The 26,920-nt window shown below is 37.9% G+C and overlaps 1 protein-coding gene and 1 long non-coding RNA gene across 2 annotated transcripts in view; one reads left to right on the top strand and one right to left on the bottom strand.

Moving 5' to 3' along the window:
• Positions 1-26,920, bottom strand: part of LOC108434744 — a 263,953-nt gene that overhangs the window by 137,811 nt on the left and 99,222 nt on the right. The window lies entirely within an intron of this gene.
• LOC108434742 (E3 ubiquitin-protein ligase Midline-1) overlaps positions 7,037-26,920 on the top strand; it is a 76,639-nt gene continuing 56,755 nt past the window's right edge. The window contains exon 1 of the mRNA XM_017710097.2: positions 7,037-7,181. The gene's annotated coding sequence lies outside the window, so the exon portion shown is untranslated. The remainder of the gene's footprint in view (positions 7,182-26,920) is intronic.

Genomic DNA, 26,920 nt, shown 5'->3' with positions numbered 1-26,920 from the left:
TTTAAACATTTTCTGTTTAAATGTGTTTGTTAAGAGATGTCGTTGTGGAATGCACCTTAAAGTACATCCTATATTAATAATTTTAGCTTTTCTCTGTAGATGTAAAATCTCATGAGGAGTGAAAAAGGTCTCCTGTAACTGGGTCCAGGACATCATTCAGGAGAACATTTTAGTGATTTTAACATGCAATTCAAGGACTAAAATTCAGAGGCAAATGCTGTGGAATTATTTAGCTCATTAAATTGAACAACTAAGCAAATAATAAAACTAAGTCCAAATAATGTACTGATTTCTAGATATTTTTATTCCTTTGTTGAAAATCTGTTGCCTGCCATATCAAGGTCAAAAGGTCAGTGTGTGCAAAATTTGACTTCTCCATCTGAGAGCACACATCTGTAACAAATAGGGGCCTTTCTAAAAACCTTGGCCTTTATTTGTGCTCTACTATTTCCATTAAGTGCATATTTGTGACATAATTATGTCGATGGTGGCTAAGCAGTCATAGCAGTTACAACAGTCCTCAGAAATCAACATGTATACTTCAGTTTCAGACGCAAACCAAATGAAGGCTTACTTACTAGGTAGTGACTAACATTAAACTAGCCATCTGTAGCCATATTGAACAAGTATACTTACTCCTTCTGCACTTTGGCTCTGGGGTTCCTCGCTCTGATTTTCAAACAATTCACGTTTTCCTTTTTCATTTCTTTGCTTCTTGTTTAAGTAACTCTCTTTTTTAATCATGACACACCTCTTTGGAGGTTTTATCCATCTCTCTCTAGCTAGCCTTCATGGTTTAACTCTCCCTGTTGTTATCATTATGCTTTGGTCTGGGAGCAGCAGCATTTGCGGGACTGACCAACGGCCACACACTGAGAATGCAGTGGGCCTCTAACATGTCTAAATATGTGCACTGCAGTATCAGCCTGGCACATGTCATTTGTCTTGGTGATCTCCATTCTTTTTATGTAGGACTCCATTAGAAATGAATATGCACTTCCCTCTTCTCACTCTTTCAGTGGCCCACACACATGGAAGCCCACTGGGAATTGTCCCGGTCCTCCTGATGGCCAGTCCTTTCAGTTCACACATATTAACCTTTTTTTGCCCATTGTTCAAAAGCACCCAAATAGAAAAGTAGGACTGGGAAATTGAAACCAACTTCACCACTCACGAAACGGGGCTCTCTTCATGTTTAGATAAGATCTCCTTAGTACTGACTGGTCCATAAAATTAAACACTATGTCTGTGACTTGGCCAAATGATGACCAATGAGCTGTTGCTAAGCTGTGTTTATTGTACTTTCAATACATTGCATAACTGAGCATTGTGGGAAGAGAACCTTGTAATATTTTATATCACCTATCAAAATTCAGAATCAGTCAACCCTGACCCAAGGATTTCTGGTGCACGAGATTACTGATAAAAATGACATTTTTATGATGATGCAAACTTGCATTAATGGCAGATACACAATGCAGATACACAAATGTTGAATTATTATTCTGGCCATATGATCATCCTTTGTCCTTTCGTTTTCAGGCCAAAGACTCAATATGCCCAGCACGTTCAGGAAGCAATGTTAGTAATCTTTAAAAAACATTAGAACACTATTGGGAACGTTCTTCCAGTTGGATCTGATTCTGATAGTGGAAATGAAGATATTCACCCTTTCCATGCAACCGCTGGCTGAAGATAAGCTCAGCTGTGGAGCGTGTGATCTGTAAGGTGTGATAGTAATGAATTATGGATCTATAGATTGCATAAAGAATGCTGCTACTGACAGAGTTGATTCAGTGTCAGAAACTTATCCAAGAGTATGCCACGAAAGATGGATGTTTTTGCTTTGACTGCCTTGTAAACTGTACGTGAGCAAAGCAAAACATCGTTTATTAGAGTGCTTAAAGACCCTGTAAACTAAGGCTTTGTAGTAATTCATCATACCATGCTTCGGCAATAGGAAGCCAAAGGAAGTCTAATTCATCCCGGTGAGGATGCTTAATACTGCATTCAATCATGTTTCAATTAAAACTAGAAATATACAAAACTCCATAGAAAAGTTTTATAGACTGTTGAAGAGCTTTTACTGCACCTCTGGCAGCATATCTTTCTGCTCTCTTACAAAACAACAAACACAATCCTACAGCCACATTCACATTCACAACAGTGTCTAAACTAACAAGACAGACTAGACAGCAAATGAGGTTCAGACACTGACAATCTGTAGGACCAATGAATTATGGATTTTTTTTCTTAAAACAATGCGCATTGTGTCTAAGTGGCTGTGCTCCTTTACTCCAATATGGTCTGATTTAATTATATTCTTAATTATGATCACCTGAGAACAAGGCATTCCAACAAAAGAGCTGCAGTTTCCGGTGGGTAAAAACACACCCAGTCTACAGACTACAGAAAATCTGCCAAAAATATATGTACACTAATGATGTAGTATACCTAATAGTAGGTGGTGTTAACATAAAATAATTATTCATATATCGCCATCAGGTGCAGGAGTTATTATAGTTATCAGCTTCACTAACACTAAACAATGCAGTGCCATAGGTGGGCAGCCCAAGACAGTGGAAGAACCAATAAAGAACCTTGAATTACATAAATGCACATAATTTCATCTGGTTGGGTAACCTCATCATGTATTTTTAAATAATTCAAATACTTGATTAAAAAAACTTTTATTTGATCAAATGTGTATATTTGATAAAATATCTATACATTTCCTCAACTAACTGATAATAATTCAACAACAATACAATTCTCTCTTCCTAGAGCTACACTCAAAGCATTGGATCTCATCTAAGCATTTGATATCATACACCAAAACTTTTATTTAAATTATCTTGTCACTCTGTGTCCCACAGGGCTCTGTTCTAGGACTGCTTTTACTTTCCTTTTTATATTGCCAGTTGTTCACAAGAATGGCACTATGCTGATGGGTATCTTTCTCTTACTTAATTGTTTAATCTTGAACGCTCCATCAGGTGTAGCTGTAAAACCTTCACAATAAAAGTGGCACAACTGACAATTTAATTAATTGCATATATAATTGACACGCTTAGAAAGCTAAACTTTCTTTACATGATGCAGAGAAAGTCGTTCACACCTTTATCATCTCCAGGTTGGAATTCTGTAATATTGTTTAGATAGGACCACCATAATGCACTGTATTTGAGCTCTGATCCTGCCTATCCACCATTACTGCAGTGCTGTCCGATACAGAACTAGCACAAGATCCAGCCAATGGCACCCTTGCTGTTATCCCCTGAGATCAGCCACAGAGACATGCTTGATTGCTTCCTGTAGCCATGTGTATGTGCTGCTTATCTTCCTGTTGCATCTGCAATGATTACCAGCCTCCAACAACCTCACCTGATGCTCCCATTTCTCATAACCTTACCTGGACACTCCAGGGATTCAAACTAGTAATTTAACCAACTGCCATGTTCTCAACAACCTGCCAGGCTCTCCATCATCCACATGTCTGACATCCTGTATATGCTCAACACCATCAGTAGTCCACATAGACATATCAGACTGTAAACACTGGCTTATCTCATGGTTTCTGGGTCTGATTGCTGCGATTTATTCCCAATCAAATGGCATCTCTGAATATAACTTCACTATTCACTATATATGTATAGTCGTGAGTATAGACGAGAAGGCTGCAAATGAATTGCCCTCTTTGGGACTAATAAAGTACTGTGAACTGAACTGTGAGCTGAACTGAACTATTCAATGCCACCCAGATGATGATGGGTCTTACCTCTCAGGGTCTGAATCAAGACAATTTGTAAAGCTGCTATAAAACGATGTCTACTGCAAAACCTAATTTAATACTTTTTTAGTTTTTTATTTTATTTTTATTTAAATTATTGCTTGTGGTCTACTAAATGTGTAATTATTCAATAAAACTGATTTGTGTTTTGTCTAATTAGCAATTTTTCAGGGTCTCTCTGCCCATTTGCAATGCACTGTTTTTAGAGGGTGTTGCACATGCATAAGTAGCAGTTATACATATTCATTCTGATTCATTAGCAAAACTCAGCCTGGACCCTCAGGCACAGCAACTGAAAAAAACACTAGCATATCGTTAATATGAAGCTTGCAAACTCATTTATTTCAAATATTTTTCACAAGTGAAACTGCGTCCCACACAGTGGGAGATTATGAGAATTACAAAAACCCTGTTAGATCAGTCTTGGTACAAAAAACGGATGTGACTTTTTGTACGATATCATCCTGATGCATCTGTTCCCCTGTTCCTCACTCAGCTCATAATGAAGGAACAGTATTTTCCAACGATAATTTTAATAATAATGCAGTGCACTAAGATGACCAGTGCACTGGAATCACCAATACAAAACAGAGGCTACTTATGCAATTATGTCATTAAACATTTAAGCTTATCCAAAGGTTTTAACAGTCCAACGACGTTTTGTTGATTTCATACGTGAAAATAAGTTAACGCATCCTATACAGCAAACACACTTTTTTAGAGCACAATTTCTATTTATTAGCTAAATTGCATGTATAAATTGAGTAAAACAAACCAAAAAACACTATTTTTCATTTCAAAAAGCAACGAAACATGTCACTTGAGCAGAGGCACATGTCATGGCAGCTGGGTCACAAATTTTTATAACTGTTCCTTGTCTTAAGAGCAGTTCAGTGAAGCTAACAATGTGCATTATAGATTTTACAATATTGTCTTAAATGCAGGACAGCCACTGGTTTCTACTAGTGTCTTTGAGAAATGAGCAAAGAGTTAAGTAACACTAACAGTAAATAATATTCCTGTTAGGAAAAAAAATTAGGATTGCCGGCCTGTTTTACTGTTTGTGTAATATGTGGTCAGCAAATTCATCACCGAACACCACCCTACTATGTTACCTAAAAGGCTGATTGAACTGTCTGATTTGAAGGCATATCTGGTTGCTTCTAATTACTTCTTCTTTTTTGCCTTGCCACTGATTTCAAGGGTACATTTGACAATGTTGCTGCATTTCCCACCTCATTTATCGGTTATTTCTTCTATGAGATTTTTGCTTTATTTTTACATTTCCATTTTTGGCAGCCAAATAGGCCTTTATTGTGTGATGTTATTAATGCATATCATGTACAAGATTATTTTGATGTGGTTTTACCTAAAACACATGTAAAAGATTGCCACATTAAAGGGAGAACATTGTGTTGATCACTTTATAAACAGGAGTGCTTTATATTTTATGTACATTTTTATTATTTTGTGTAGATTTATGAATCTGACCCAGTCAGTATGTCTAAAAGTTTGTAGACAACTGTTAATCCCACATCCAGGCATAAACTGGGAGTTTGTCTCCCTTTGCTGTATTAACACTTTCTACTCCTTATGTTGGATGTTGGAACACTGCTATGAGTATTTGTCTGCATTCAGCCACGTAGCATTAGTGAGGTTAGATACTGATGTTAGATGATTAGTTCTGGATCACAAACACCACCCCAGCTCATTCCACAGGTATTCAATGGAGCTCTATCACACCATAGAACACAGTTCCAATGCTGGGGGGCTTTATACCCCTCTAGCTGGGGCTTGGTATAAGGTACATACTTTAAAACTATGTATTTAAATATATATCCAAAGAGAACCATGAACACGGAAAGACCCCTTTGCACGATTAAAGGGTTCTTTGCATTGTGAAAGTGTTCTTCAGATTAACGGAGAATGTGTTTATATGGTTCCATATAGAACCAACTTTGTAAAAAGGGTTCTATACAGCGCAAAATAGGGTTCTTCTATTGTTACAGGCTGTTATACATTGTTAGGTGTTATACAGAACCCTTTTCAAAAAGGCAGTATATAAAGAATCACCTACAGCACATTCGCCATTAATCTAAAGAACCATTTAATAATGCAAAGAACTCTTCAATCATGGAAACAGTTATTTAAGTATTCATGGTCCTATTTAGAACCACTTTCATAAATAAACAAAATGTAAAGAACCTCATTTTTAAGAGTGTATGATGATCTTAGGCTCACGTATGGCATCTCCAGAGTGTCTTAATCTTTTGACAATGCTTTTCGATAGAGATTAGATTATAGAAGCTGTGTGTATGCAGCTGACCCCTGTATCAGCACATGATGCATCTTAAAGTAGATGAATTCCCTAGAAGGGGTGCCTGGGTGGATTTGGACATACAGTGGATGCAAGTAAGAGTTCATAACAAATTGTATTCTACTGAAATCCAGAAATTTTTGAAGCTCTTCTAAAATGTTTTCTGATTTTACACAGTAAAATAAATAGAGAATATGCCTCTTGAACCAATTTTCAGAATATTGCAAATTTAACTGCAATGCATGGAACTCACTAACCCACACAAACTAGGTGAACTAAATATTCCCTCATATTTTATATAGACAATACAGAGAGTAGCTGAAATCTGTGACATTTACCAAAATGTACCAGCCTTCTTCAGTACAACCAAACAAGCAATGAAGCTCAGATAGGCTCCTGGTATCATTATCTACAGACACTTCCTCTCTTTGTCCCTTCAACCAAAACTGCACTGAATGGATGCTTCTGTCTGCAAACTCTGACAAGCTTTTAGCGAGTTCTAAATGGCAGACAATTACGTCAGTCAATATTGAGATAATGGGCATCTCAGCTGTGATAACTGTGGCACCAGACCTCACAGTCAATGTGACTATTCTCTCTTTTCTTCATTGTGCTGGGTGATGGAAAGTTCTCCACAGGAAACCCCATCTGTGTACAGAACAGTTGCACTTGTGTGCACCCCCCTACCAAGTTTCCCGCCCTTTTGTTTCTGAACAGAAGGAGAGCAACGGGAAGAGCGCCATGCTCTATAGAATGGGGTCTGAAGCAAGAAGAAGCTTAGCGCCTTCGCTCAAGTCTGCTTTTACGCTTGTCCGAACATCGAGCCAGGACAAGAGGAGGCAGGGGGAGTGCTGAAGAGAGGAAGAGAGCGGGAGGAGAGGGGGGAGGGAGGTAGGGAGGGAGGGAGAGAGGAAGGGAGGAGGGGGAGACCCACACAGCAAGGCATCGCATCTGCTGTTCGGTGTTTTGAGTCGGCTGTCAGACGCATGGCCACATCTTTCCCGTGCAGTGGCGTCTTTTGTGCTCTCCTGGCGGCTCCCTGTTCTTCTTCCACCCCGGCCAAAGGTGTAGCATGTGAGTATGAACTTTTATTTGTCTTGGGAGGCGCCATGGGTGCTGCGCTTTGAGGATGCACCACTAATAACTGAGGCTTTGAGAATCTTGCTTCACAATGCGGGGGGTAGAGACAGAACAGAAACAGTGTCCACGTGCTACTGTGGACGCCCCTAACGAGTATTTGGTCCATTGTCCCTTTATGCGCTTATGCTAATCTGCATTGCAGCTAGATAGGAAATGTGTGGAGTTCTGAAAGGATCAGAACATCTTGGTTTATCCAATCAGCCTTTTTGTTTGGCTTCATGTAACTAACTTTGACTTTGCCATTTTCATTTCATTTTGCTGTGGTTTCTCATTGATAAGAAGTGACCAAAACTATTTTAATGTTTGCTCATTAAAATACAATTTTAGTGTTTCAACATGGAGGTTTGGACTTTCTGATTTATTATTATTATTATCATCTCTTTTTACATATTAATTAGTGATTATACAATTACTGCAGCTTAAATGTTTGGACCACACTACACATTACATTCTGTTGATTATATGGCAAAGATCTGAAAACAAACCACACAAATCAACATGTTGGAGAAACACCACATACTACATGCTGTTTTTGTTGCCTATAGGAATTTATATGATCTGGCATGACTGCTGAACATGCCACTTACTATCAATTCACTCCCTATACGTTGGTCACATACATGCGAAACAATGAACACAGCCCATATAGAGCAAATGAGCTGTTGACAGGCTTTGAATTCAAAATGTTGCCCAAGGACACAGCATGACACATTATGGTCATTTGTTTATGGTTGCCTGACAGCCATATAAACATTTCTGGAGGTTCAGAACTGCCACATTCTCACAGCACTGACCTATAGTTACATCATCGTCGTTTTCTTATGTCATTAATAAATTATGGGAGGGACGTCTTGCCTAGGAAACCTCGAGAGTCAAGGCGATAGCACACATCCACACACTGAACACCAGTAGAGAAAGGCTGGGAACACATTAATTAAAAAAAAATAAAAATCAAAGGACTTCAGCCTATAGAACAATAAAATATTCACATGAAAACTTAAGTAGGTTTTGTTTTTACATGGTGGCTGCTTTGCATCCATAGCAGTAGGAATAGAGAACTGTGTGTGATTTCTATCAGGCATGTAGAGGCAGGTACTCAAAAATAGTAATCCATTATAAATGACTGTTTATTTTTGTCAAACTGTAACTGTACTTATTAGTTCCCGGACAAAGTAATCTCACTATTCTTTACTTCCAAGTTACTCTCAAAAACCCAAACAAATCTATACTGACTGGAAGGTACAAGCAAAAAGCCAAAAATCCTGCCAATATTCTTGCCTTTGAACAAGACACAGCCAGTTATGCCTGATAAATGATTAATGACCAATGTTGTTTGAAAACTCTGCCTCAAAATCTACACTACAAAGCTGAATGAAGTTGAGTCTAGTCTATTTAGGTGAGTTTGGGGATCTTTCTTCTTTATTACAGTGATCTTTATCGTCTTCATATTAGCATGATTAGATGCTTTGACGGGTGATTTGCAGAGTTGTCGAGCCAAGCGATCAAAAAAAGTATCATACAGCTTCCATATAAAGACAGACATGGATAAAGTACAAGGAGATTCACTCGAAAGAGGCCCTGAATATTCTGTAATAATTATATTAAGGATGAAGCAATCTGAACGAAACAGCATGCAATGTGCTCCTCAGTATATGGAGCTTCAAACAACCTGGGATGCTACAGCATCGGAGCGATGAGGTGGCCGGCACTGGAAAGCCGTCGCAAGGTTTAACCTCCGTTTGCAACTTCCAGGCACAGACCCTCATACCCCTTCATGTGTCTGGCAGAAAAATTAGATCACTTCCAGCATCACATGTAATGCAATCAATGACACATACGTCAGTATGTAACTTCTTTTTTTTTGGTTCAGATTCCTTCATCCCAATGGGAGTTACAGCAGAATATTCGGGGCCTCTTTTGAGTGAATCTCTCTGCATATATACAATTTAAACACATCATATGCAATCAATTTTGTTCTCTTAATGGAAGTTACAAAATTATTAATAGTAATTGTAACTTTAGATAGATGAGATGTTTCAGTAGCAAGACACATAACTGCACACAAACTTACATGTACTATGCAGAAAAATAGAAATAAATCTAGACATAAGTAGAAGGGAAATGAAATAAAAGTATATCTGTTTACATATTTACATGGCATATAAGACAGATTTGCTGTATTTACAAGACAGCAGGCACTGGTTGGTATGAGGTAGTCTAACAGCTCATATTATAGACATGACTAACTCTGAGGTGCATCAATATTGTAGTGTAAAGTGCAAAGTGAAAGTGTCATTACGGTAATAGTTGTGATGGACTGCACAGTGTGGATTAATCGAAGAGGAGATGCAGTGATGTGGTTCAGCACAGATTAGATAGCAGGAGTTCAGTACCATCTCTGCAGTAAGGAGAATTGTTGTACAGCCTTAATGTGATTTCAAGAATTTTAAATGTAATGTGTTATATTACTATTATATAACAGTTACCAGAAAAATGAATCATACTATTTTAACATGTTACATTATTCCGCTTTACCCTCAACACTGTCTGTTAGAGCAGAATCAGGTTCATTATGGTATCTGCAGAAATGTAATGCTGTACAGTATATCAAGATGAACTTCTGAAAGGACTACAAAAGTTCAGTAGTACAATGTGTTTCCCCTAGATTTATTTGAATTTTTTTTCCCCTGGACAGGCCGTAGACCTTCCAAAGCTACCAAAAGTATTTGGGTGACTACTGCGTTCTAGAGTTTGTCAGGCTATAAACTAAAAAAACTAAATTTGGACTTCAAAAATATCTCGTCTGATCGACTTTATCTGGGAAGAGTGAAAAATTGTGTAAATTAATTTTTTGCCAAATCACTCCTTTAAGCACTACTGTGACTAACATGGATGTCAGAACTCTAGAGCTAGATGCTCATCTGGCACAAACCAGCTCACCTTTGCAAGACACTGCAATATAACACTGCTCTATCACTGGTAAGATCTGCGCTGGACTTGGAATTTGAATTAAATGCATGGTTACATTTGAAAAAAGACTGATAGATAACGTTACGTTTGCTAAAAATGAACACCACATAAAAATAAAACACTACAAAGTAAATGTTAGCCTGCTTGCCAGTTACATCTTAATAACTGGGCAGTAAGTGAGTTTAGCCAAGCAGCCACCCAGTCTATTTTATGGTAAGAAAAATGCTGGGATGCTTGTAGTTAGAATCTGGAATGACAGAAAGCTAGAAATCAGGTAGAAACAGCACAATACTACTTTACCAATAATGGATCATATTCACTCTTTTTTTCTTTTGATACGCAATCCAACATTTTCTTCTGATATTGGCTCAATATTCTTGCATGCTTGCAAAATGATTCATGCATATACACTTGACGCAGATCCCAAATAAACTTTTCTTGAGAAGCTTGATTAATATGGGCTAAGGGTACTAAAATACAATAAGATGGAAAAAAACCTCAAAATCCCAAAGCAATTTCAATGGATAGGAAACGAGACCTATTCCAATTAAACAGAGGAATTCATTCGCCCACCTTTTGTGGAAAGTGTGAAAATGGACGTCCCTTAAATCATCATCTAATTAAGAAGGCCCTGCTCCTGCCTACTAAGGCAGTCTCTATATCACAAAGCTCTGACGTCTTAGGCCTGGGTGCTATCAAAGCTTGCCTAAGTCAGAATCAATATGAAGTGACAGGCCGACCTTGTTCTCAGAGCTAAGCTGGGGCTGATGACAGGTCGTGCTGTTGGAGCAGATAGCAACACTGCCATTCATCAAGATGACACACTCAAGGGTAAAACTTACTTTTTGGAGACGGCAGCAGGAGGCAAGGCTGGGAGATATTCTTAGTTTACAAACAGCTGTGGCACCAGCACCTAAAAAAGAAAAGCTCGTCTAGGCAAAATCACCCAAGCCCTTGAGTTCCTTTGTTGTGCAAGCTACCTGTGAAGGTGATTTTTTATGTGTTTATAAAAATGTAATACTTTAGCAAAAAATCTAAAGGTACACAACTTTACACTTACCCCAGACGTAGTCAAACAGTCCAGACATTTTTGGTGTTCAAATGTTGCTTCTTTAGTTTAGTGCTAGAACTACAAGGCTAACGTTGCAAAGACTAGAAGTAGCTGATGTAGTCACCCAATAATGTTACATTTCTACCTCCCAAAAATTCATGTTTGATATGAAGATATCATCAGTTACACACTGTCATCTTTGTCATCTGAGTTAACTTATTGTTGTCTGAACAGAAATGTGGGTTTCTTTATTAGATTAATAATTATGTTAATTTGCTTTAACAACAAAACACACACATATTTAATGTCGCCCCTTCAAGCTTCAATGTAGTTACCTGATTTTTTTCACTAGCTTGTAGTGTAGCTAACTACTTTATGGAGAGAGCAGCATGGCCATCACATAACTACTTTTAATAACAAATAAATTGTAGCTTGAAAAGCTACTGTTTCCAAGTAGCTTCCCAAACACAAGAATCTTCAATTTATCCCAGATGTAGTCGAATGACACAGAGACGACTCCAAATTTTGCTTCTTTAGTTTCAAACTGGAGTGGTTAGGCTATCACTGCTGACAAACACTAGAACTAATTTCTGCAAAAATTCCCTCAAACTGCATCAAGGTCTTCACAAAGGTCATACTTGTTGATGGTTTAGGACTATAAAAACTGCATGTAGCCCCTTTAGAAAACAGGTTCTGTGTTCACAAACCACATCAAGTGTAGGAGTGACAATCAAAAATCAATATTTGTGACAACGGCCATAAATGTGTCGGAATTTGATCCAATTTGCTTTGTAAATACCAGCCTGGTGTCGTCTGAAATGGCTGCTCAGCTTTTCAGTTTTGTTGTAAATGCCTTACCTTTCCATTCGATCAAGGTTAGAAATGTTAAGCTTCAGCTGAAAAGCTCCCCTCATCATGTGTCACTTTCAATGAAGTAACACTAATCAACTAATACAGAGAGTGATACTGGAGAGTGAATATGGGCTGTACACAGCAGTCATCTACAGCAGAGCACTCCGCTTAGCGGACTCGCCCCGAGCTCCACCCAGCGGCAGATGCACGGGGTCATGCAAAGTTCTAATGTTTTTAGGTTTTGTCCGATGTGCATTTGTCAAGTCAAACTAGACTTTTCATACATGTCTCCTATTAACTGGGCTCAGGCCAAAGGAAGATTTTTTGAGGGAGGCTGAAAAAAACGACAACCCTCCACAGCCACTTGTTAAATGGTGCAGGCGGAAGTTCGATAACACTACTATTTACAGATGGTCTATTTGGGTGACTACTGAGTTCGGGTATTTGTTAGCCCCATAGCTCCAGTGCTAAGTTAAAAATAAATAAATAAATAAATTCCAAACAAGTCTTGGTTGGTCGACTATATCTGGGGTAAGTAGAAAGTTGTGTGAATTAGACTTTTTGCAAAACTAAGTGTAAATTTCATGGTAATCTTAGCATTCAAATGAAGCTTCAGCACATTTAAAGGTTCAGGTTAATGTTAAGCCTTTCAAACTAGGGAAAGCACAAAATATGCAGTCCTGGGATTGACATCCAGAGACTTGGAGGACTTGTCCTTGTAGCTTCAGCTCCGTCTATCTCTGAAGAGATTACACAGTGCTATTGCCCAGCGCCGGTCCCCTGGTTGGATACCAGGCCTTCTTCCCAGCACGATTTTGGCCTGTGCATCAAGTATACTCTCTGATCTATTCACAGCAAACCGGCCCTCCTCGTTCCAAAAAGAAAGCTTCTCTTGTCCTACTGCTATGGCTACCCGGGCTTGGCAACCATTCTCCAGCCTCCCGCGCAATATTGCTGCATTCCCCACATCAGTCAAGACTACAGTGTACAATGAAAGTGGAAAGTAATTTGTTTACTGAGGGTTCTCCCTCACTGGGGGTTTCTTCGGCCCATTGAAGAGATCTCTCCAGTGACCGAGCGCACAAAGAGGTCTGAGAGTGACGGGTCCAATTCAAGAACTGTACGGTCAGGCGAACATGACAGTGTGGCATCTATTCATTCACTCCTGTCAGCTTCTTTGTCGATTTTTTTCCTTCTTTTGGTTCGAGTTGAAGTGCTATCTTTTCACACGCATCATTGCGTTACCACTGCAGGCTTTGATAGACTTCACACATTAAAAGGAATTGACCCCAGTGCCCATCATTTGATAGTGAGCATGCTGCGCTATTTATGACACTACTTTCAGTTACGTAGAATGGAGAAGAGCTTTTGTTATCTAAGGATTTCAGGAATGTTTCTCCTGCTGGACTGGATAATGCTAACAGAATCATGGCCAAGTCTTCAGTAAAATTATCAAAATATTTCTTCTATTTATTTTCATATCGATCATATTTGATGTTGCTTCTACTGGAATTTGTGAAATATATTAAACAGTTCTATAGAGAGTATGAAATATACTGATTTCATTTACCTTGGCAGGAGAGAAGTGAGCCCTTTTACTCATATTTCACTATTTTCTCTGGTCTAGCCATATACATCAGTGCTAACAAATACACTAAACAATCTGCTTCTAATTAAAATTAACATCAACATCAGCCTCAGCTGCTCTATATATCTCATCTGCTTTGCTTAGTATTCACGGTGACTCCCTAAGTGAATCTCTGTCTTTATGTAGGATCCAACAAAAGCAGACAAAAGCTACAATTGTGCCCTGCCAATATTTGTCTCCTGATAAATCATGCACTAACTGGATGCTACATCGGTGCGTCCAATTCATTGACATGTTTTCCTACTGTAGTCAGGCTGAGGCCCATTAGGCAGATGTCCTTAAAACAGATGGTCAGTTAAGCTTGTCCCTCTGCTGTCTACTAGGGATCAAGTGGACATATAGAGATTTATATGGGAAACAATGATACACAGAGAGAGAGAGAGAGAGAGAGAGAGAGAGAGATTTATCACAGTTTTATTTTTCAAATAAAAACTTTTTGGATGCTTAAATAAACTGCTATAAAAATGCAAACAGTCTGGTGGCAGAATCTGAATAATAATGACTAGTAAAAACTATTGACTTTTACTGTAATTTAAGAGTTTCACCAGTCTGTCACTTGGGAGTCCATCTTCAGCACCTTTAGTGAGGTAACATAAGTATTTCATTGCTATGTTAATTTCTAGTTGAATTGACTCCACACACCCAATCTTATTTTCAGGCTTCTTATTTTATCATTCTCTATTAAAACATTAAGTTACAAAAAGGTAAAAAATAGGTCCTTAAATGTGTCAGACAATTTATTCTTGTAGCTTTAAGTGTACATTTTATTGTTTGTACCTGAATGAACGAAATATGTACCTGCACAGTATCTCCTTTTCCTGACTGTGTAGTTATTCTGCCATTTTTATTTTATTACATAATTTTACCATAATAATAACAGTAACAACCATTAAAACAAATACAAATATATTTCAAAGTTGATTATTTGCTTCCTGTAAATTAACATTTCTGTAAACCAAAAACAGTGATCCAACATAGCATGTAAGGTTTACCTACATTTGACTTTAAAAAAAAAAAAAATATTGACCATTACATTTTGTACAGTACTTGATGCTGTTGCCTGGACAGTATTGGTTGGTAGACTATTCTCAGTCCAGCAGTGACACTGAGGTGTTTAAAAACTCCAGCAGCACTGCTGTGTCTGATCCACTTGTGCCAGCACAACACACACTAACACAAGACTACCACGTCAGTGTTACTGCAGTGCTAAGAATGATCCACCACCCAAAAGCACCTGCTCTGAGTGGGTCCATGGGGGTCCTGACCACTGAAGAAAAAGGGGGGCTAACTAAGTATCAGAGAAACAGATGGACTACAGTCTATAACAGTAGAGCTACAAAGTGCAGCTATAGAGTAAGTGGAGCTGATAAAACGGACAAGGAGCGTAGAAACAATGTTGGTGCTGAATGTTGTTTTATGTCCTAATTTCTCAATTGATTTATCTTGGACATACATCTCTCACACTCAAACTTTCATCTCGAGCTGTCAGTCACTGCTGGAGTTTGAATAGCAATATTCACGCTAACAGTATTAGCTGAGAAGCTGTGGAGTCTCTCAGTTTGTAGTGAGGACCTGGCTGAGATCGTGTCATCACCTGAAGCAGCTGGCCGAGCTGTTCTCCATGCTTGGCTAATGGCTGACAGCTAACCCCAAAAGTCTGCTTTGTCTTTCCACTCCTTTTTCCTGCTCATTACATTTTGATGTCTGCTCCTTCAGCAAGTTACCAGACTGTAACTCACTACATGGGAGGTGAGGGAATTACCATGCTTTGCTCTGGATATCATGTTATCTGCATTAACCTGTGGCATAGTGGCATAAAGGTAGTGACAAAAACTATTAATCTAAACCATAACTTAGTCATAGTTTACAAATGACATAAGTTATTTCTGCAGCCCCCCAATCTAAAGTCTGCCCTCTCCTGTATCATCCATGTAGCCCTGCCTTATCATTAGTGTTGCCATCTGTGTATAGCTTGTTACTCCTCCTTTCCAGGTGTTTCTGCTCTTGTCTTTGGTATAAGTGGCTCTCATTTTTGCTTTTGTCTGGCACCATTTGCTTCATGATTTGTTTGCAGTGTTTGTTTTTGCCTCAAGTTTAAATAAAACCAATCAACTCAGCCTACACCCTTAATGATGGTCTGGTCTTCTATCACAAATGAAGGCATCAAGGCAAGACAGATTGGAGTGTTTATTGAAGATGTTTATGGACTAATACGTCCCATTCTAGTGTATCAGAGTGTTTGCTAAGATTGTTTACGGATCAGTATCTTCTATTCTAATGTATAGGAGTGTTTATTAAGGTTGTCAATAGACTAATATTTCCTTACCCAATGCATTGTTCATTAAAGTTGTGTGTGGAATAATATGTGCTTTTCTAATGTATAGCATATTTTATTACATTTAATTATGGAACAATACATTTGATTCTAGTCTATAGGAGTGTTTATTAGGGTTGTTTATAAAGTAATATCTCCTATTCTAGTGTATAGGAGTGTTTTTTTAGGTTGTATGTGGATTAATAACTTCTAGTGTACAGAAATGCATATTAAGGTTGTTTATGGACTAATAATTCCTATTCTATTACATAAGAGTTACTGAAGTTGTTTATGGACTAATATCTCCTATTACATAAGGGTGTTTATTGAGGTTGTTTATGGACTAATATCTCCTATTACATAAGGGTGTTTATTGAGGTTGTTTATGGACTAATATCTCCTATTACATAAGGGTGTTTATTAAAGTTGTTTATGGACTAATATCTCCTATTACATAAGGGTGTTTATTGAAGTTGTTTATGGACTAATATCTCCTATTACATAAGGGTGTTTATTGAGGTTGTTTATGGACTAATATCTCCTATTACATAAGGGTGTTTATTGAAGTTGTTTATGGACTAATATCTCCTATTACATAAGGGTGTTTATTGAAGTTGTTTATGGACTAATATCTCCTATTACATAAGGGTGTTTATTGAGGTTGTTTATGGACTAATATCTCCTATTACATAAGGGTGTTTATTGAAGTTGTTTATGGACTAATATCTCCTATTACATAAGGGTGTTTATTGAAGTTGTTGATGGACTAATATCTCCTATTACATAAGGGTGTTTATTGAGGTTGTTTATGGACTAATATCTCCTATTACATAAGGGTGTTTATTGAAGTTGTTTATGGACTAATATCTCCTGTTACATAAGGGTGTTTACTGAGGTTGTTTATGGACTAATATCTCCTATTACATAAGGGTGTTTATTGAGGTTGTTTATGGACTAATATCTCCCGTTACATAAGGGTGTTTATTGAAGTTGTTTATGGACTAATATCTCCTGTTACATAAGGGTGTTTATTGAGGTTGTTTATGGACTAATATCTCCTATTACCTAAGGGTGTTTATTGAGGTTGTTTATGGACTAATATCTCCTATTACATAAGGGTGTTTATTAAAGTTGTTTATGGACTAATATCTCCTATTACATAAGGGTGTTTATTGAGATTGTTTATGGACTAATATCTCCTATTACATAAGGGTGTTTATTGAAGATGTTTATGGACTAATATCTCCTATTACATAAGGGTGTTTATTGAAGTTGTTTATGGACTAATATCTCCTATTCTATATTCTTTATTTATTATTTTTTTTTTTTATTTGTTCATTACTAAATTATTCATTATAAAGTAATACAAAAAAACAGATTCATATTAAAATATGTACACTGTTACTTTATAAGAACTGTGATTAGTACATGCCTTACTAATCACAAAGTAGAAGTTCATTATTTCATTGTGAAGAAACAGCTTATATGTCCTTTATGAAGTAATATGAACATGTTAATAAACAGTTTAATTATAAGTAACTAATATATCTGATTAGTTTGTGATTAGTTAATGAAGTAAGAGCTAACAGATGTCTTGCAAACTACTGTTATAACAAACTGTTACAAAGAAGGGCAATTTGGATCTCAACTTAAAATAAAGGCTTGGTTTGTGAGGTTTCATCAGAAATTGGAAGCTAGGTGGATCCACTTTGTACCGGCTTTCAGAAGGACTCTGATAAATGACACACAAGGGCAACAAACATCACCCGAGATAATAATGAGGGGAATTTGAGATTGCTCTTGGAACTGCTGAAGTCATCCTCCCTTTCTAATTTACAGTCAAGACCCTCCAGATGGCTTCTTTAAATTTCCTAAGGTTTCTCTCCCCTTTTAAATGTATATTCATTCTATGTCAGATTCATTATTAATTCATGAAAACCTTAAACCTCCCATTTTCACAAGCAGCCAAAAACCCTTCTTCTAGTTCACTCTATCCTCATGTACTATACTCCCTAAATGTCTGATTTAACCATTTATGCAGATGGTACTTGATCTAAGTTTTTTTATTTGCTTCTTAACAGCAGTTAGAACACGATTTGAATGCAGCCTCATGCTCATGTTATACCCCATCGGAATGCCATTATACTCCAGGAGCAACAAACTAATCTCGGTTCCGTCACCCACCTAAGGCCTTTCGATTCATGCTATTGACTAAGCATCGCGGGAATGTTCAATGATCAGGCTCAGTGATGCAGGGCCATGCAATCCTTGCAGGGTTACTTCATTACCATGCACGACTGAGCTCAGAACAAGAATGCACAATGCATACGGTGTCACTTCTGGTTTGTAGACTCATCTCTTATTTGCAAATGATGTTCCGGGTGCAGCAACCTAACTTCAGATGCCCTCGCAAAAATCCCAACATAACAGAATCACCGAACCTTGTCCAGACCAGAGTCAAAAAGCTACGTTCTGCCAACCCAGCAGCGAAGAGGCTGATGAAAGGCTGCTGGGAATGGATAATGTCGACTCAGTGTGTGACCTAAAGCCACAGATGTGTAATCAGCTTTGGATTTCTGTTCTCCGCAGGGAAGACTGTTCCTTTGTTTCAAAGTCACAGTGAGGGCGCTCTTGACTTTGGGCTAGCGGTTAGTGTCGCATAACTCCTGTACCAAGAAATCTAGAAAATAAAGCTGGAAGCACAGGGTCGGCTAACGTTTGCTCAGTTTGGCCAGGCAGTCATTGTGGGATTGCCACGAAAGATTTCAGATATCTGATGCATAAGGAGACTGCACTCATTCACAAACCACACTGCGGTCCGCAGTACTGACCACTAAGAATGCGTCCATCCAGAATATCAGGAACGTGAAACCGACAATGAGATCTTCAAGCAGTTTAAAACAAGAAATAGACAAGTAAAGAGATTGTTTAAGGAATAATGCTTCTGTGGTTTGATAAGCAAGCGTAGTGGACAGCCACTACATATTTTAAAGGAAGAAGAAAATGCTCTTTTAGGCCTACCAAAAGGTACAATCACTGATTCTAAACAGATTTAACACCCATTTCATATGCTGCTTATTAGATACTCTGGATTAGGATAATGGCTTTGGCACTATCAAACACAGCCTGTTCCAAATAGGACACTATGCTTTAATCTTTTATTCCTATTTCATCTTAGAAGACCAGGGCAACTCACATTTGCGGGTGATTATCAAATCCAAAGGTACCCAGCTCTGAAAGGCCATGTGCTATCAATGGCTTCTGATTAGACCATCAAAAACCTCTTCCTCTGAAACCGACCACTAACCCCCACAAAGAATGGCTCTAATGATGTGGTAATTCACCCCTGTGTGCGCCTTCCATCAAGTGATTGACTTGTAAGTCTTAAGACTGTTAGAGGACGTTTTTCTAAGGCTGCTGCCTGTAGGTCATCATGCTTTTGCTAGAATGTTCAAAGGTGGATACTGTGTGTCAAGGGAGGATTCTGTGGTGTGAAAGGGGGGTACCTAACCCTGCTCCCTGAGATCCCTACTTAATCTCACACAACTGGCTCTAACATTCAGAAGGTTCTGAAAAGCTTGAACAGCTGGAACTCCTTGAACTCCAGGCTTAATCTCCAATTTTTTTGTCTTAAAGTTAAGGTGAATCTGAAATCATAAGGCATTTTTTATACTGTGAAGAAATTCTGAGCGAAACATGGTATGAGGCAGGGTCTCTAACATAGCTGAGCCTTTTGCTCAATGATAGGTGTGAGCAGTGGGAGAGGGAGGTAAAATATTACTGATTAAAATAATTTTTCCTTGCTCACTTGTGCAAAATGCAGAAGATATTTTAGTGGTATGCATAAGTCATTATATTTTAACTAAAGATTTTTTTTAAATGTCTTAAATAATATGATGAATTATATAATATGTGATCAGTAACATGACCTAACAAGATAAAAAGGTACATTTTGATGTCAGGTTGTCCTTCAGATTCATTGTACATTAACAATTTAATGTGATTGTTCAGTAAGGAACTGTAATTCTGTTGAGCTTTAGTTCTTCTACACAGAAGTCAGGAACTACCCTTTATTTATTCAGTTTCCAGACAAATCAGCTAATAAGTTAAGCTCTTTTTAAGTGAAAATGATACTGGAGTTTTCATTAAAAGTTATTAAAAATGGGACTCCTAACAACCATGCAAGACCTGGTAGACCATCAAAACTGTCACCATCACATAAACAGTTTTTATGGCTTTCATGTTTGAGATAAAAATCAAGCACCGCTGTTGCTTTACATCTGCAAAAACCTAGAGGTGTTTCTGTCCATCCTTCCCCTGTGAGAAGACAACTTAACACTATGAGTCTGAAAGGATGAGTAGCTGTCAGTAAGCCCTTACTGAGAAAAAGAAAATAGAAAAATGTACTAATTAAACACTAAATCTGCCATTGATCTCAGAACAATGAACTAGACAACTCAGGACCCAGATCTGACCACGGAATCTGTTTGGGAATACTTGTGAGAAGTAAAAAATGCAACTAACTTCTTTGACTGAACTTTGGAGGTGTGGAAAAATATCTACTGAAAAAAGTCTAGTGAAAAAATTGGAATATCTAATAAAAGCAAAGGGTGGACACACTTAATACTAAAAATGTTATATTTTGCTGCTGAGGTTTTGGTGTCATTTTCTATTAAATATCTTTTCTGCTTTTTACCTGATGCTGAAAAATGAATAGCTTGTACTTAATGGCTGTTTTGACTGGAAAGCAAATAAATGAAATGGTGATCTGATACCTCTCTGGTTTAAGGAGTTTAATTAGGGATGAAAGTAAACTCTGCAGGGTGGCAGATCTCCAGAAGCAAGGACGTATCCCTGAGGCCGAGAAACACAGAGCCTTTGCTGACACTGGCGCCACACACGGCGTCGACATGGCTTAACTTATGGGCATGCACTGCATAGAGGTCATAATTACCACATCATTTGTTATTTTCTGTATAGAATCTGTCCATGGCCTGCTTCTCTCCAATGTATCTCAAGTATAATGAATGTTACAGTGTCTTAACCATCCCCTATTTCATTTTGTACTACTGTCCTAGCCAGTGGCTGGGGATAATGTATTGCCATGATATTAGTGGAACATTATGTTTTTGGCCAGGGAGCATGGCAGTGGGAAGGTGTAATGAATCAAAAACATCTGAGAGAGGCCAGAGAACTAAAGACTCCATTACTGGTTTTCCGCATTGGGAGAGCTGACATAGCTGTGGGGAGAAAGTGTGCAAGTCTTACTTAAGATTACAGCATTCATTATACTCTCCCACTCCGGCAAACCTAGACTTTATGAAAAGTGAAGCTCAAGGGCATAGCAGGGGTTATCGTGCAAGTGAGCACTGGTCTGCTCTAAAATCGCATCTCACTTACCACAGCTCCCCAGGGAGCGATTTTAACAGTCAAATGTATGGTAGCTGTGCTACTCTGAGAAATGGCTCATTGTTATGAGGCGAGTAGATGCTTTAGTGAAAGGAACTCTTGAACTCTACATAATGGGGAGAAGTTTCGTTTCAGATGGTAATAAAATTGCTGTCCATTATTATCAGATGGCATTCCAATGAAGCTAACAAACTTGACCTTTGACTGTTGGCAAGAAATGACTTTCATAATTAGATTACAGATTCCGCTGCCCAGCTGAGGACTTAAAAGGTCATTTAATTACTAAAACTGTAATTAATTACTGGACAGCTGTATTGTCTTATATTATCTTAGTGCTAAATAATTCATGGAGGCTGATCAAGGGCTGTGGCTGGTGAAAGAGGTACTGTACATAATCTAGAGTGTAAAATATACATAATACTAGAAAGTTATCCAAAAAGTAGTAAGTTTAAATATGTTTTAAAAAATGGTTGAGAATGCAAATACAAATAGATTATTCTACTTCCAATATTTATAGTATGTAATCACAATATGGACATGACTGAACAGTGAGTGCATTTACAGGCACTTAAGAATCCCATTTTTTTTTCAGAAAATATGATTTTGTGAATAATCTGATCAACGTTTTTATAGATACTTGAGCAATTAGATAATGGGGAAATTCTAGTTTTTACATGAGTCAGGTAATTAGATTTCTTTGCATAATCCAATAAACCCATAGAATAAGACCCAAAATGTAAAACCCAAACTTTACTTCTTTTTTTTTTAAAAAAACATTGCACCAATTTACCTAAAAATATGAAAATACATCATCTAGAATATTTAAATTCTTCATTTTGTCAAAAATGTAGTTGGTTTCAGCATCAATCCAAAAGTGTTTGCTGTTCTCTCAGGGCAACACTGCTTGCTTATTTCCGGTACAGGAGTCTCTTCCACACAAGCGCAAATGGAGAAATCAGAAAGAAATCAGAGTAAGAGTATACATGCCCTGAAAAATCAGATTACTAAGCTAAAATTCAAGTCTCTTAATCTGATTTCTTAATCCGATTTCTAGACCTTACTCCAATTTAAGAAATCGTAGTATGCTGTTTACATGACCATTTAAATAATCAGATAACTACGGAAATTTAATTATGTTCGGTGTGGCTTTCAAAACAAAACAATCAAAACAAAAATAGTATGGCAGTCCAGTTGCTTATGGATTGCAGCGTATGCTATGCTGACTGAATTCTCTTCTTACAAATTTATATGCACAAGCTGATTAATTCATAATGAGTTCACAGAGCACTGTTTCTACAAAACTAAAAGCACTCAGGGAACAGTATCAGTTGCTGTATTATAAAGTTGCATATTATTATTTAAATATGCAAAACTGTTGGGATTATTCCTTGCCAAGGTCTGTTTTATTCAGATGAATCAATTGAATTTCATCTCTGATAAAGTCCTCAATTTGCCACCTCAGAAACAAATGGAAATCTTACTGAGTTACAGTTTTTCTTTTGCTGCTCATTCAAATCATAATGAGCTAAAGCTAGATTTGATTTCTTTTGTATATAATCAAGTCTTTGAGAGTTATTTAGTTCAGTTGAAGTGTCCACAAACTAGCAAAACCCATAAATTTCTTAATGGAGCCAAGTCACCTTGGGCAACACCGTGGGTAGAATACTCATGATTCAGAAAATCACTCTTTCCCAATAATAAGTTCTTTGTGCACTTCTCAACTCATATCATACTGTGCCGATCTTATACAGGTTGATTTTATGCCAATATCCACCCTCAAACTAATGCCTGTGTGGTTACATGCACCCTGGTCTAATTATAACAGTAGGGTGTGGGGTATTTGATTTTCAGATTTGTTGCATGGAAAATAAGATCACAGAACTCCCAGTAGGGCAGGCGAGCCTGAGATTCATCCTCTTGCTGTTTATCTACTTGCTTTGTTCTTCATAATCCGTTGCTCTGTTACTGATTAAACCGCTTTCGTTCCAAATAATCAGAAGCATTTCCCACTCTGCTTAGGTTGGAAGGATTGTGACTTTGTGCTGTTTACTCCCTTTTGCTCCAGGTTTAGCAAAGGTTTTGCTTCTTCCTGAATATCTTTTTATTTATGTGTTATGCACTAATACTAATCAGATTGACCTAGATTCGACAGAAAACGGCCTTTGTCTTGCACAGAAAGCTTCCGGAATTAATGTAGTTTCAATATTTCTTTGGGAAAGGCATGTAACCTTGTGTACCAGTGTATTAGAAGTTTAGTGTTGGACTTGCATTACATGACTCAGTGATTTTCTTCCCAATGAAATGCTGTTCAAAAGCAGCCGTTTGAAAGTCTATCAGATAAAACATCTCTTATTAGATTCAGCCCATCAAAAAATGGATTCCTCAACTTTTAGCCCTTAGATAATGTCATAAATGCAATAAATTCTGACATTTTATCAGAAATCTAACTTGTACTTAACCTCACTGGCAACTTTAGGAGATACACCCAGGATTGTTATACACACACGTCAATGACAGTGCTAGCTGAGAATGAGTCGCCACCCAAAAACATGCAGCCAAGAGCAGCTCTGCGGCCAGAAAGTCACTTCTGATGAAAGAAAGCATGACAAACTGTGCCTCAACAGATGTGCAGAGCTTTTTCAACTCCAGTCCTGGGGACCCACTGCACTTCACAGTTCTGCACTATTCCCTGCCCCAACACACCTGGTCCAGCTCTTCAGATAACTATCACTTTCTTTATATGCTGGATCAGGTGTGTTGGGGACAGAAAGTAACTGAAAGTGTGCTGGGCAGGAGCCTGCAAGGACTGGATTTGAAAACCACCGTGCTACAGGCTCTAACTATCGGCCCACTCAGTAAGACAGGGAGTCCTAATTAAGTTTATAGTGCCATTATAGTGCTACTAATTATCTCTTCACTAGCCACGTTTACATGCTGCCTAATAATCCGTTAATAATCCGACTCATAGCTCAATTGGAATAGAATACGTCCATGTAAACACCTCAATTGGAACAGTCTAGTCCGATTGAGGCCATTTGGAATACAATTTCTATCCGATTGATCGAGGAGGGTAAACCTCTAAATAATCCGTTAAATAGAAGAATATCTGTGTAAACGCCTGAATCCGATTACACTCCAGTCGGATCGTCTAAGAACGCTCTGCGCATGCGCGGCGCATCACAACAAAAGGTTCAGCATGGTGGAGCAGAAGCTGGTCTGCAGAGGAGACGAGGTTTATACTCTGAGCTTTAAAAGACGGCGGTGGGACGGACGTCCAGCTTCTGTGTCTCAGAGCACGATGTTTTCCTCTCACCGCTTCCTTTATAAGTACAGGTGAAGGACGTTTTTCTGAGTCTGACATCAGTTTAAACCAATTAAAACACATGCACTGCTCACTGCTGCTCATCTCACTCTGACTGGACCTCACGTGATGTTCGCTGTCATGGTAATGTTTACTCTAAGCGCTACTCCACGCATGCGTGTCATTTTGCATCGGATTATTTGTAGTGAGCATGTAAACGAAGATTTCCCATTAGATCGTTGAATAGAGTGAGTATAAACACCTCAGTCTGAATCTGTAATGCGATTGTATTCAATCGGATTGGCAAAAATCTTTGCATGTAAACACCGCCATTGTTGAGACACTGGAACAGTAAAAAGTTTTTCTTTTGGTCAAAGCCATTCATCAATTTGTTGTTGTCATTTAATTTTTTCATTATTTAAACCATTACAGTTATTTTTAAAACATCTAGGAGAGTTAGTATTTGTGCCAGAGGTTGAGTTAAAAAAAAAGAAAAGAAAAAAGAAAAGGTGAACATTGTCATTCATGCCATGCCCTTGAGGATTTATACTCAGAGTGCTGAGCTGAAATGGAATACTGGACTTGATGTGAAGATGTCAGTCTGTTAAGTTTGTAAAAATCTACTTGATGTAAAAAGACTTTTGACAACTAAAGGTTAAATTTTAATTAAGAAAGAAAAACACTGCTTCTTATGCCATTTCCCAATGTGGCAGCAAACCAGTGTGACATTCCCTGCTGTGTATGTAAAACCAGAACTGGAGTTTTTCAAATTTATAGAAATGATCAATAAATATTGGCTAACTGATGTGGTCACTGTAGTTCTGGTGTCCAACTCCTTCTCTCATGATGCACCAAGCCAATGCTTAAGAACCAGCACCAACAATGTTCAACCAATAATGATCTTCTATCAGTATCACCATTGTCTCTCATCACCTGTGAAAATTTGCACTCAAACACTACAAAGACTACCACTGAGGCTGAGACACATGTATTTAAATGCAGATAACAAGAGTTGGCAATAGTCTGAAACTATAAAACTGCAGTGTATGAAATAAAATATATTTCATGAACAGATTATAAGCTCTAAATGTCTGTGTATAAACTAATCCCAGGATGTGAAAGTAAAAAACCATTAGCAGCGTTGGGCGGGTGAAAAGCCTAATTAAATGTGAATACCTTTACATTGAACAGTAAATGAAAATACAAGACATATGCTCATAATTACTAGACAAAAAGTTTAAAAATCTGAGAAAAGAGAACATCAATTCAACACTATGATTGTGCGTTATCAGAGCCTCTTCAGGGCCTTTGTGTGTCTGTGTTTATTCACAACAATATTGTTTTTCCTCATTGGCAATACATTATCACACATTTGCTTTAATATTTGGATGTTGGAATACCAAAAACTATTACAATGCCCATTCCTAGTGCAAAAACTCTGCTACTTACATTGACAAAGAAATACAATGCTAATGAGGCTAAAGGGCTCCTGAGAGGACCCACTGTCTAAGCATTAACCCAGCTAGAACTGCAAGTTTGATCCCCTTTGAAGTTATAGCCATCCATAGCTGGGAATTTAAGACCACACAACTGGCCTTGCTCTCTCCTGGATTACTCAACACAATGCTAGGCAGGGTGGGCATTTTTTAACCAATGTAACAGAATCGGCAATTAGTGTTCTCCTCCAAGCGTGTTGTGCTGTCTAATGATTGAGTTTGAAATGGTGCAGTTAACATGACGTTCTAGTTTTTACCCTCCTGGCACTGCTAGTAATAGTAGTGTGATTGGAAGAGATCTAGGTAGCGAGTGGAATGGGACATTGGGAAAATTGTGGAAAATGCCAAAAAAATGAAAAGAAAAATGATGCTATTTTCTGTATATGTCCTTCTTATGGAGTCTTTTTCTTGTGCTGCTTCCTTTCTTTTTTCTTTCTTTCATGCAACATTTAAAGGATTTGATTAAGACAGATGCACCTTCAGTGCCTCTGAACTATGGTAGAAATAATCAGTAGGCATGACCACAGAACAGAGGACCTAGAATAAATTTATGTAGAATAGACTGAAATACATGTGGCTCCTCACAAGCTCCAACATACTCATATGCATAGTTTCTAGTGTAAAAATCAATG

This window comes from Pygocentrus nattereri, chromosome 12 (assembly GCF_015220715.1).
Source record: "Pygocentrus nattereri isolate fPygNat1 chromosome 12, fPygNat1.pri, whole genome shotgun sequence".
In the NCBI taxonomy this organism is placed as follows: Eukaryota; Metazoa; Chordata; class Actinopteri; order Characiformes; family Serrasalmidae; genus Pygocentrus; species Pygocentrus nattereri.
This window is presented reverse-complemented; position numbering and strand designations above follow the sequence as displayed.